Consider the following 11,256-nt stretch of genomic DNA (forward strand, 5'->3'; position numbering starts at 1 on the left):
CACAGACAACAGCCACTGATAAGACACTTCAGCAAACAATTGGAGGGAAATAATCTCCAGTAAACAATTAGGAAGAAACAGTCTGAGAAAGACATGTTTAATTGCCTTTTAATATATTTACAATCGTACTTACTTCAAACAAAATGGGCATTGCTTACACATGTAAACATTTCAGTTTAGTATAAATCTATCTAATCAATGCATGGTGGAAAAAAAAAGACAAGACATTTCCTGTACTTTTTAACACATGGGTGGAAAAAACTTTGATTTGTTCCTCATTTTTGTTTTGCTTCCCTGGGGTACAACAGTGCTTGCAGGTTACATGCATAAATCACCTGCTGCTGCAGGAAATGGCAGAATCTGGAAAGAGAAATATAGAAAAATGCCGTAACCAGTGACCGTTGAAAAATATTTTAGTGTAAATCTAAAAACTGTGGAAGAATTAGAGAGGTAGGATTCATTCTTTTTGCAAATCTCACATTCTTACTAGAAAAGACATTTTGTGTGTTTCACGTTTGCCAGCAATCAGCCTCAATGGTAAAGAAACACCTCACACACAAAGAAGACATCTGTGCCAAATTATCAGAGTCGGACGCTTCGCCTGCCTAAGGTTGGGCTTCGTCAGAGACAACAGGCAATCAACACAGACGACAATGCTGTATCCCTTACCATTAGCATAACAAGGCCCTGTCTCTATCCAGTTAATTCACAATGCAGCCGAGGTTCTCTTCCACTAGTTCTGTTTACAGGGACACACAATCATGCATTTTTACTGCCGCTTGTAAAACAAGGGTCAAGGGAGAACGGGATGAATGCTGGAAGGGGTTGGGACAGCTAGAGTCCACTGAAGGAAACCTGAAGTGTCAATCCAGGAGGGAACAGCCCAATGGGGTATTGATCCGCATAGGCAGCTCGAGATCTGAAGGTTGTGGGTTCAAGCCTGTGGGAATTGGGCTCACTGCATTGACAAGGCTGGTGGAGAGAAGACAACTTAATCTCTGCAAGTACTGGGCTGGATCCAGTGGAGGAAGGGAAGTAACTTCAGTCATGGAAGACTGGAAATCTACACTTGGTTTATTTATTTGTTTTTGCAATAGATGTTGCATGGGAGAAATAAAGGCAGCCACAATGGCACTGTGTGTGCCAATTGCCGTTAAAGAATTTGATGCTGGCTCGGACTATGTGAATTCATACTCCCTAAACAAACACATACAATGGAATACTGATCTTTGTTTGTTTTTGCAAACAGGATCTATCAACACCAGCAGGCTTGTTTTGTGCAAAGCCAATAGTGAGAAATACACTGTGTCCACCTTGGCAATCTCATGGAAATTACAATGAAAATGCATAATGTAATGCTTACTGGCAAATATGCCAAAATAGGAGCTCAGAAGAGTTACAAAACACTAAGGATATACATGGCATTTCATTTTAACCGGCTTGTATCAATCCTATGCACCTAGGCCACATCAAAATAACCAAACAAACAATCTACCAGTACTGAATTCTTTAATTGCCACAGTAAAACATCTGCCGATTTCCTTATTGACTGAATTGGGGGTAAAGAGATACATTATGGAGCCATTTAAAATGATTACGCTTGCTAACATTTCAGCAGGAAATATTAAAAACACTTTGGCCGAGATAACATACTAACCATTTGCTTTCTGTTGGTACTAACTCAACTTAACTTGCCACCGTTGAAAGAATCCCACAATCAGAGTTGCCTTGGCACTGCGATTAGGTCTGAATGCTGAGTGACTAGTGATAGACTTCTTAACACACAAGGGTATGCAAATCAATGGCATGAGCAGCAGGGAAAGGCAGATGGCATTATGGAGCAGGAGAATTGATTGAAAAGAGATCAAAAGCAGCCAAAAGAAAGGTAGAGGGCACAGTGACGGAGGCACAAAATGAGCTTCTATTGCATTAGCAAATGCTGACGATTTTTTGGTGCTAATTAACAAGGAAGACAGGACCCTGCTCAATGCCCGTTCCCACCGAACAATCCAAGCAGTGTGCAAGAACAAAACTCAGCATACAGGGTGCTCACCACCACTAGAACTCGATTTCTGTCACTTTACTGTAATGCTTTGCAGGAGGAGCTTGCACACTGTACACTGTTTGAGACAATGAGGATAAGATGACACACCAGTGGCATTCAGACACTGAAATGCAGTGACTTAGTGAAGAGTCTAGAGCAGCAGGAAAAGTGCTTGACTTCAGTTCATTAGGTTTATAGATACATATCCACTCAATTTAAGTTTCCTTTTGCGTTTCAGATACTATTTATTTGTAAGAGGGGAGACTGGTAAACGTGCCATTGTGGAGCGGAAAATCCCCCCACCCCCCAATGTTGCTGCTGCAACATGTTTTATTGCCTGTAATGTAATCCGATCTCCAAGCTGACCATGTGAAAACAATCTTCTCTGGTGCACACTGATGACATCCCACAGAGCAGCGCATCCTGCCATAACAAGCCAGCAAAGTGGGAGATCCTTCATTGGGTTTAAAAAAAGAAACAAAACCAAAACACTTCCGGTGGGAAAAGCAACAGGAGGAAAGGCCATAAATAAGGCCAGTATTTATCTTGCTCCTAATTGTATTATTACTTGCACTGTGATGCTTGAAATGTATTTTTGTTTACGACTGTAAGTCGCCTTGGATAAGGGTGTCTGCTAAAAAATAAATAGTAATAATAAAAACAATTAAAGACATGGCTGAAGTGTAATGCTGGCTCCACGGATGTATATACATATATGTGGATTTGCACAGCTCTCATTCAAAATCAATGAATTGCAATTGTTGACAGATTCACAGATAGACTTGTTACATGGAACTGCTAACATGCAAGTCATTGCATGAACGAATGCAGCTAGAGAGCTAGAGATATCTGCTATGATCTAAAAACTAAAAAAATAACCACCACGCAATAAAAAACACACGCTTAAAATTGCTCTGTGCCCTGGGTCACTGCAGCTGATGCAAAGCTACTGCAGCCCTAACTGGCCTAATCAAAATCATCTGTCAAAACACAGGGAACGACAGCAGAATCCCCAGTACACAGCAGCAAGAATACCTGCTCTCATTGAAAAACATCTTATATATATATATATATATATATATATATATATATATATATATATATATGCTTTTTCCTACATTTGAGAAGCAAATCTCTATGCTAATCCAGATATTTCCTGGAGGTCAAAATCTTTTAAGCATCCAATTTGAGCGAGGAATGTGAATTAAGCACAATCTTGATGAACCTTTCCGATAACTCCAAAGCTTTGATGTTATTGACATTTCCATTCAAACTAGCATTTAGCTCTTTAATCTCGCATCATCATCTTCACAGGAGGACATTTCACTACATCAGTTTAGTAGGCTCCAGTGTCTTCTTGTAAATCCATTTATATTAACGATGCAGAATACGCCTAGCTTTTTCAGCATACCCACAAAACCCAAAGCTTTACCAGGTTTCTCAAGTAGCTTTTAAATATTAGTGTTCTCTTTAGAATATGCTGCAAAACCAATGAAGGTCTTCCCAATAAAAAAAAAAAAAAAGTATTGGATAGTATTGATATCAGACAAGCCCAAAACTTACCCTTAAGGTATACACCCAGCTAAGATTAACATTTGTAATATGTTAAGTTGTCTAACTCTCTAGAACATTGCTGTTGCTCACAAATATACATGCAGCCGTGCTCTTTCTTTACAACTAAGTTATTTTGTTACAAGACAGAAAAGGTCTAACGTATCTTTAAAAGTGAAAACTGTACCCCCCTTCCACCTGCCCCACAAGGAAACATTGTCTGGGTATGATTATTCCCAGAGCAGCACTCTATACCCTAGAGGTAGTTAAGGGGGGGGGCCTAGGAGAGGAACAAGGGACTGACTTGAAAGACACTGGGGATGAAAGTCCCGCTGCTACATGAGGTCTGTAAAAAGTACTACCCGTCAAAGGTTCTGCCGAGGTATATTTTCTATGCTAGGATCAGAGAGAATCTGATTTCAATTTAGTGTTTAACCCGATATAACACATAAACACTGTTATTATTATTATTATTATTTATTTCTTAGCAGACGCCCTTATCCAGGGCGACTTACAATTGTTACAAGATATCACATTTTTACATTATTTCACATTATACAGATTCACATTATTTTACATACAATTACCCATTTATACAGTTGGGTTTTTACTGGAGCAATCTAGGTAAAGTACCTTGCTCAAGGGTACAACAGCAGTGTCCCCCACTGGGGATTGAACCCACAACCCTCCGGTCAGGAGTCCAGAGCCCTAACCACTACTCCACACTGCTGCCTAATAAACCAACAGGCATCTTCAATAAGGACTTTCAGCCTTTCTGAATTAAGGTGGTTTTTGGTTTTGTTTTTTTAACAATGATGAGTATGATTTTGTTTTTACTATAAATAACTTGATTTTTGCACGATTCCACCACACCCACCCTCCAGTCCCTTCATGTGTTAAAATAAAGTCAAACTGATTTATATTAGGTGAAAACACACAAAGTCAGAACCCCCTTTCACAATATTAAAGGCAGAAAAAGAATGACAGCTTGCACAGGGCTTGTGTGTTAACAGGTAAAACCAGTTAAAGCAGATACACCTTATGGCAAACAGACACGTGCAAAAAAAGGAGGCGACTGCAAATGAATCACGACAACACAATGTATTAAGTTTCTCCTCCTTGTAATAATTTACCCGCTGGAAATCAGAAACCTGTGAAACACAGGTTCCATCTGACGACATGCAAAATATGACTGCTGTCCAAAGCTGTTATGAATGCTGGAAGCACTTCAATGTAGAAATAAAACAGGCACTTTAGCTCAAGAGACGGTTGGATTCATATCAATTAAAATGATTCTGTTGTTCGTTACACAACTGAACTGCATTCGATTTGTGCTCCATGGAAATTAGTCTTTTTAAAAATCAGATTCAGCAGATACTGACTATAGTATAAATACAATTGTGATTCATGGATAATATATCAACCAAGATGATGAATTTAAAAAAGCACATTTATTGTGCTCCCAATACAAGTATATAAATGTAAACTGTGCACATACATACATAGGGCCCTTGCAATCACACAGTACCTGAAACATCTATAAAGCCCCTTTCCCACTGGCATGATCTACCCGGGTCAGAACCTACCCGGGCAGGACCCGGTGTCATGCGGGTCGGGTATGCGATTTCACACTGCCTTTGATAAAGCAGGGTTGACCTGGGTGACAGACGCAAGTAAAGAATATGCATATCAATGTCCCGGAAGCAGCTTGTTACCAGCGCTTCCATCCAAGCTTCTCGGGATATTAACTGTCCGCCCAAAGCAAATGTTTCTTCATCCCCGCTGCAATCTGGCTCATGCTGGCTAAACAGAATAAACGGAAATGTTCCTTGCGGAAGAGGAACCTTCACGCAGCTGTGGCTGTTTGTTATTGCATCGGCTCAGGAACGGCCGTCATGCATTTTGTCTCTCAATCCAGGTCACAGCATGTCGACCCACATCCTGAGGTGGGTCGCTGGGACCCGGGTCCACCCGGGTACGACCCAGGTACGTGGTTTCACACTACGCAGGATTGTGACCCGGGCAGCCAGGACCCAGGTCCGGACCCGGGTAGGTGTACCAGTGTGAAAGGGGCTTAAGAGGCTAGGAGTGTATGATAAAAATGTGTTGAAGACGGGTACAAAATTAATGTAGGTTGTTTAAAATAAAACTTCTCTCTTACAGTAGTAGTCAAGGACTTTGATAAATGTTACAAAACTTTAAATGAAACCCATCTCTCCCTTGCGAAAGAACTATATTGCTCTCTGCCAGAATCAATATATTATTTAGAACCTCTTAATGAGATATTAATTAGAAGATTACTGCAATCACCACCACCCCCCCCCCCCCCCCCCCAATGAAAAATAAGTACTCATTCAAAACAGATAATGGAGGGGATTAGAAGCCGTTGTCTTGTTAGAGGAAATACTCCAAGTTAAATGCTGTAGACAGTTTTCAAACTGAGAAATCCATCAGCTTTGCTGCTGCATGAAGCTCTCTCCTACGGCATTGACCAGGTTTCTTGTAAACTAAGCACGTTGGCTACAATGAAATCTCTTTCCTCAGTTCAATAAGATCTCTCTCGACTACGAACCCATTTTCCAACACCCCTGGAGCCTTGGAAAATCTTCTCACTAGCAATTCAGCAACCCTCTATCCAGTCAGCTCAAGAAACCTGGGGAGAGGAGCCTTATTGTGGAGCTTCTTAAACACACACACACACACACACACACACACACACACACACACACAAACCTGTTTTTTCTAAGTTGAAATGCACATCTCTTTCCTACCAAGCAATTTTTAAAACATATTGCCAAACAAGTCTATGACATTCTTCAAATAATGTTTCCTCTACAGCTCGACGTTGCGTTAACAAAATACCTGATTTTGTTGTTTCCTCACTGACGTGTTCTCCCTCCTCAAGGTTGTCTCCTAAACTGTGCTTTCTATTAGTCTTACTTAAAAACAAGGAGCACATACTAGACACAACTGTATTACAGTATCTGCTGAAACTCTCATTTATAAAATAGTTGTGTGAATCATTATTATTATTTTTTTTTTGCTATAGCAGGAGCAATATATTTTATCCATCCACAGAGAAAGACAATCATACGCATGTTTTGAAATACAACATTTTAATAAAAAGACCGACTCACAAGTGCAGTGGAACTCCAAAAGGATAAATTTTCTAAGCAATTCAGGATTTTGCCCCACTCAGATTTCAGTCAGGTTGGTGGGGTGCTAAAAAAAAATACATGCTTTAGAACTGACCCAGTTTGTATCAAAATGAGTTTCATTGGTGTTACCACTGTTAACAGATTTCTCACACACTGGTTTTCCCCATTCAGTGAACAGATGTTCTCATATAATCATAATACAGTGCAAGCCCACAAACATCTTGCCTAGTAAAGACTTGATAATGATTCACAGCATTTTGGATTCCCAGAGCATTCTCTTTTGATTGTCTGACCCTTCTATACAAATGGATGACAGAACTGTTTTACAAGTATAAAAAAGTGTTGCTGTGTGAATCTGTTTATTTCTTGTACAATCAAAAGCCAGTAACCTAAATGTTATATTGTATGCATTATTATATTATTATTAAATGTACATGTATGCTGATTTGTATTTACTTTTCACTGAAGTTATTTAATGAATAGTCTCAGGGTAGCAGTCAAGATACTTGGTTGATTTGATCGTATCGTAAGTGTAAGCCACAACTGGGAACATTCAGTGTAACACACATTGGGAAATTTACTGTATTTATATAGAATACATGTATTTCACATCTAATCAAAAACAGCCTGTGTGGGACTTAATTTTGTAGAAACTATGGTATTGCCAAAGGAAACAGCAAACAGATCAAATGTTACATTTTTGGAAGCCACGTGCAGAGATATCTGGCCAATTCCCTGGGCTGTAAATATGACCCCATTGTAGGAGAGAGGGAAGCAATGAAAAAAACATGATAAACCACTCCCAGTCTTGCTGAACAGACACTGCACAAGCTCTTGATCTCTGTCTGAATTGCAAAACTGTTTTCCCAAAGAACGACAGGTATGTTTCTAGCCACAGAGTGTCCGAGCAGCTGGTCCAGCGGTAAGGCAATGGAAGTTTTCCAACTGCTCTGAGGATACAACTCCAAATAAGGGATCTCCCCTCCTCACAATAATAGGACCTGTAAATAATGACATGCTCCAACAGGAGAATTTCTAAACACAGTGGTTCAGAGGAAGATGAATTTAGAAGACACCAGCCAGAATTACTTCATTTAGATTACAGTAGGCAACTCAGCAGGTGCCAAAAGAATCAACTATATTGCAGACCTCCTACTAGCAAACTGATTGGTTTGAACAATACTGCATGTTTGGGCTTAAAGCTGCATTGTCACACAATCTTTCAGTTATATATATATATATACATACATACACACATACACACACATACACATACATACATACACACACACCTTTTGTATCTATGTGGCGACAAAGGTTATTTATTTTGTTGCTGCGAGTGATTTTAAAATGTATAGAGGTAGTAATGCAAATAACATGAACATATTATAACATGTTCTTGTATTTGTAATATTTACTAAGCTTTTTGCTAAATAATCTGGCTGCCTCGGATTTCTCATGTAAATAAGATTTTAAAAAGCCGAATAGTCAGAAACGACCACTAGTGCAATACATTGCCAGAGAAATGACTGACTGGCAGAGTACACACACACACAAAAAGCATAATTTGCCTATGAGGTGGTCAGGAATAACATGCAACGTTACTTCACTACACATAATTTAAATACCATACAAAACACCGTATAATCCATTCCCAGCACATTCCGATATGCTGTTTCAGACTACAAAACACTTTCCAGACCACACCAGTTTGTATTAGTTATCAATAACACCGGTTCTGTTAACCTTCATTTAGTAAGTAGTATTATTTTACACGAGGTCTAAAGATAGCTATTTTGGCTCGTCAAATAAAGCCGAGAACGCGCAGGTGGAAGCTGTTAAATATTATTATATTTTAGAAGCATCTCTAGTTGTAGAGCTAAGCTTGCTTAACCACATTAGACAGACAGAGCTGCCACAAGCTGAGAGCAGACCCTGTCAATTAACCGTGGTATTTCTCTTTGCGGAGATTTGAAAGCTTGTGTACATCATGTTTTGTCGTCTTGATAGCGAGTAGGCTTCTGTTTAATCTAATTTCCATCTTGATTATTTAATTTGGAGGGAGGTGGGTGGGCTACTTCGTTCCACAGTATGTTACTCGCTCCATTGAATTGGACCTTGTTAAAACTTTGCACATGGCTACACATACCAGAATCATTTGTGTTATTATTATTATTATTATTATTATTATTATTATTATTATTATTATGTAAAGAAAAATGTATGCATAAACTGGTAAAATGTATTCAATACGTTAAATCCAATGTAACAAAACAAATGCAGGATTTCTATTTCATATTCGGAACACAATTTAGAAACAATTTCAAATGCGAAGAGAACAGTCTATCCATTATTACATGTGAATATTACACACCCAGAATGGTATTTAAATGATCCGCTTCTCCTACTCAAACAGGCTATGAGAGTTTCCCTTGCTGTACTGTACTGCACTACAGGCTGTAATCACCGGGTCGCAGTTTGAGAGATGTATTTATAATCTGGTTTAACATACCTTAAGTCTTAAAGAGCTGCATGTGAATTGTGTTGCGTCTCTCAGTTTGCTTAATCTATAGGGAAATTATGCTTCAAAAGAATTAGGCAGAAGATCCCTTGATGTAAAGTAATAACAATGGTAGGGTGCTGATGTAGGTCCAGTTTAAAACATTTAGGTATGTACCACACAGGCAGTACACAATTACATTTTACTAAAGATTTTTAAAAAAAGTTAAAATATTAAGTATTCCTACTGTGTTTGTAAAATTATTTTTATAGGCGATCTATAAGGATTGTTACCCAATTGAAGGCTAGAGTTCCTTATCTTTGAGGGGAAATGTATCAATTTTTAATAAGCCACGATCAAAAAACGTCCCGTAAGAAATAAAATCGCTCCGCTCCCCCCAAAAAAAACACACACACAACCCCCCTCCTTCCTCCTCAAGAAACAGCTGCAACATACTAGTCTAAATAATAATAATAATAATAATAATAATAATAATAATAATAATGCAGCTAGCGATAGACAAAAAAAAAGATTTGCAGACCGATCTTTCTTACAACCGGTATCTTCCTCATCCATTTCAATCAATGATAAATACATATTCATCAATATTCAACTTTAACATGACCAATAATACATTCCATGAAACATTCCTGTCGACAGTCATCCTCAAACCAATAAAAATAAGACTTTTAAACAGCAATGAATGTTAATTGGTGGTACCGTCGAATCACTTCGAAACTGGAATGCGGGCTACAGACAGTAACACTTACTTACTACCCAATACCAATTGTTACATGTAACAATTGTATCTGTTTGTTTCTCTTTGGTGTGATGCTTGCTATGAATGCCGTGATGCAACAAATGTAACCAGTTTGTTATTATGACATCTTTACATTTTAAACAAGAACGAGTATAGAGTTTCTACTAGTGTGCGGCTCCGCTCGTGTATAGCACCGTTCCGAGCTCAATTCTTCCAGCTATGAAAGGTTGTATGCCAGAAGAGCAAAACGAGTAAGCTGTTTCTAATTAAACTACAACATGTATAAACCCATCACAGGCTTTCCAGACAGCTTTGTGTTTAAATAACAAATCACGTATGTTTTCCTTTTTAAAAACTAGTGTTTTGTAATTATTTTAAATCGTGTAGATTGTATATTTGCGCTGGAAGCCTTTTTGTAAGGGGAAAAACATTCTCGTAAGGACGACCCCGCATGCGAGATGCGAGTCCGTACACCCAATCACTACCTACAAAACATAAGAATCTGCAGCCTATTCCTGACTTGAACAGGACAAGTTAAGTTAAAAAAAAAACTGCTCCATGCTTTGCAAACTTTAATACACATCTTAGGAACCATACTGAAAACTGCATTCCTACACTTCAGCCCCTGAAAGACCATGCCTTGTACCATCCCCAAGAAATGCAGAACATTTCAGGATTACAACTGTGGGAGACACCGGCGGAAAGAGGAAGGCTGATCTCCCAGTGCTTAAAAAAAACACTAAATACTTTAATAGACGGGGAACAAAAGGTAAACCATGATACTCACCGATTAAAACTGATCCTGAATTGGTTATCCTTGCCATAATTACATTCCCAAACTCATGGATATTTCTTTTCCTAGTCTGTGTACTCGCTCCCTGCTACAGTGTATCTACTGCTGCTTCTCAGCATGAATGAAGTGGAATGCAGTGAAGACTTTCAATGGAAACCCAGCCTCGTTCTGGGGGAGGTCTGGCACTGCGCTGAAACAACACCGAGTTGGCCTTTAGGGGGCGTCCCTGATTGCATTGTGTGCCAGCAAAGTCTGCAAAGTCTTAAATGGGCAATGGCACGGCGTTGGAGTTTAGGATCAATGGGGATTCAGCTGCTGAGACTTTCAGACACGAGCTCACAATTCATCCAGTAAATGTGATAGAAAATTCATAGAAAAAAAAAAAAAAACTGCCATTAGCCTCGTATTATCATAAATGCTCGAGACTGGCATACCTATTTTGTATCCAGA

General features: G+C 39.0%; 1 protein-coding gene across 2 annotated transcripts in view; it reads right to left on the minus strand.

Moving 5' to 3' along the window:
- Nucleotides 1-10,987, minus strand: part of LOC117413995 (plexin-A1-like) — a 205,551-nt gene extending 194,564 nt beyond the window's left edge. Inside the window, exon 1 of one of the 2 annotated variants that reach the window (XM_058999470.1) lies at nucleotides 10,801-10,987. The gene's annotated coding sequence lies outside the window, so the exon portion shown is untranslated. The remainder of the gene's footprint in view (nucleotides 1-10,800) is intronic. The other variant, XM_058999471.1, reaches the window with a different exon arrangement.
- Between the last annotated feature and the right edge of the window lie 269 nt (nucleotides 10,988-11,256).

Source organism: Acipenser ruthenus, chromosome 25 (genome assembly GCF_902713425.1).
Source record: "Acipenser ruthenus chromosome 25, fAciRut3.2 maternal haplotype, whole genome shotgun sequence".
NCBI classification, from domain to species: Eukaryota; Metazoa; Chordata; class Actinopteri; order Acipenseriformes; family Acipenseridae; genus Acipenser; species Acipenser ruthenus.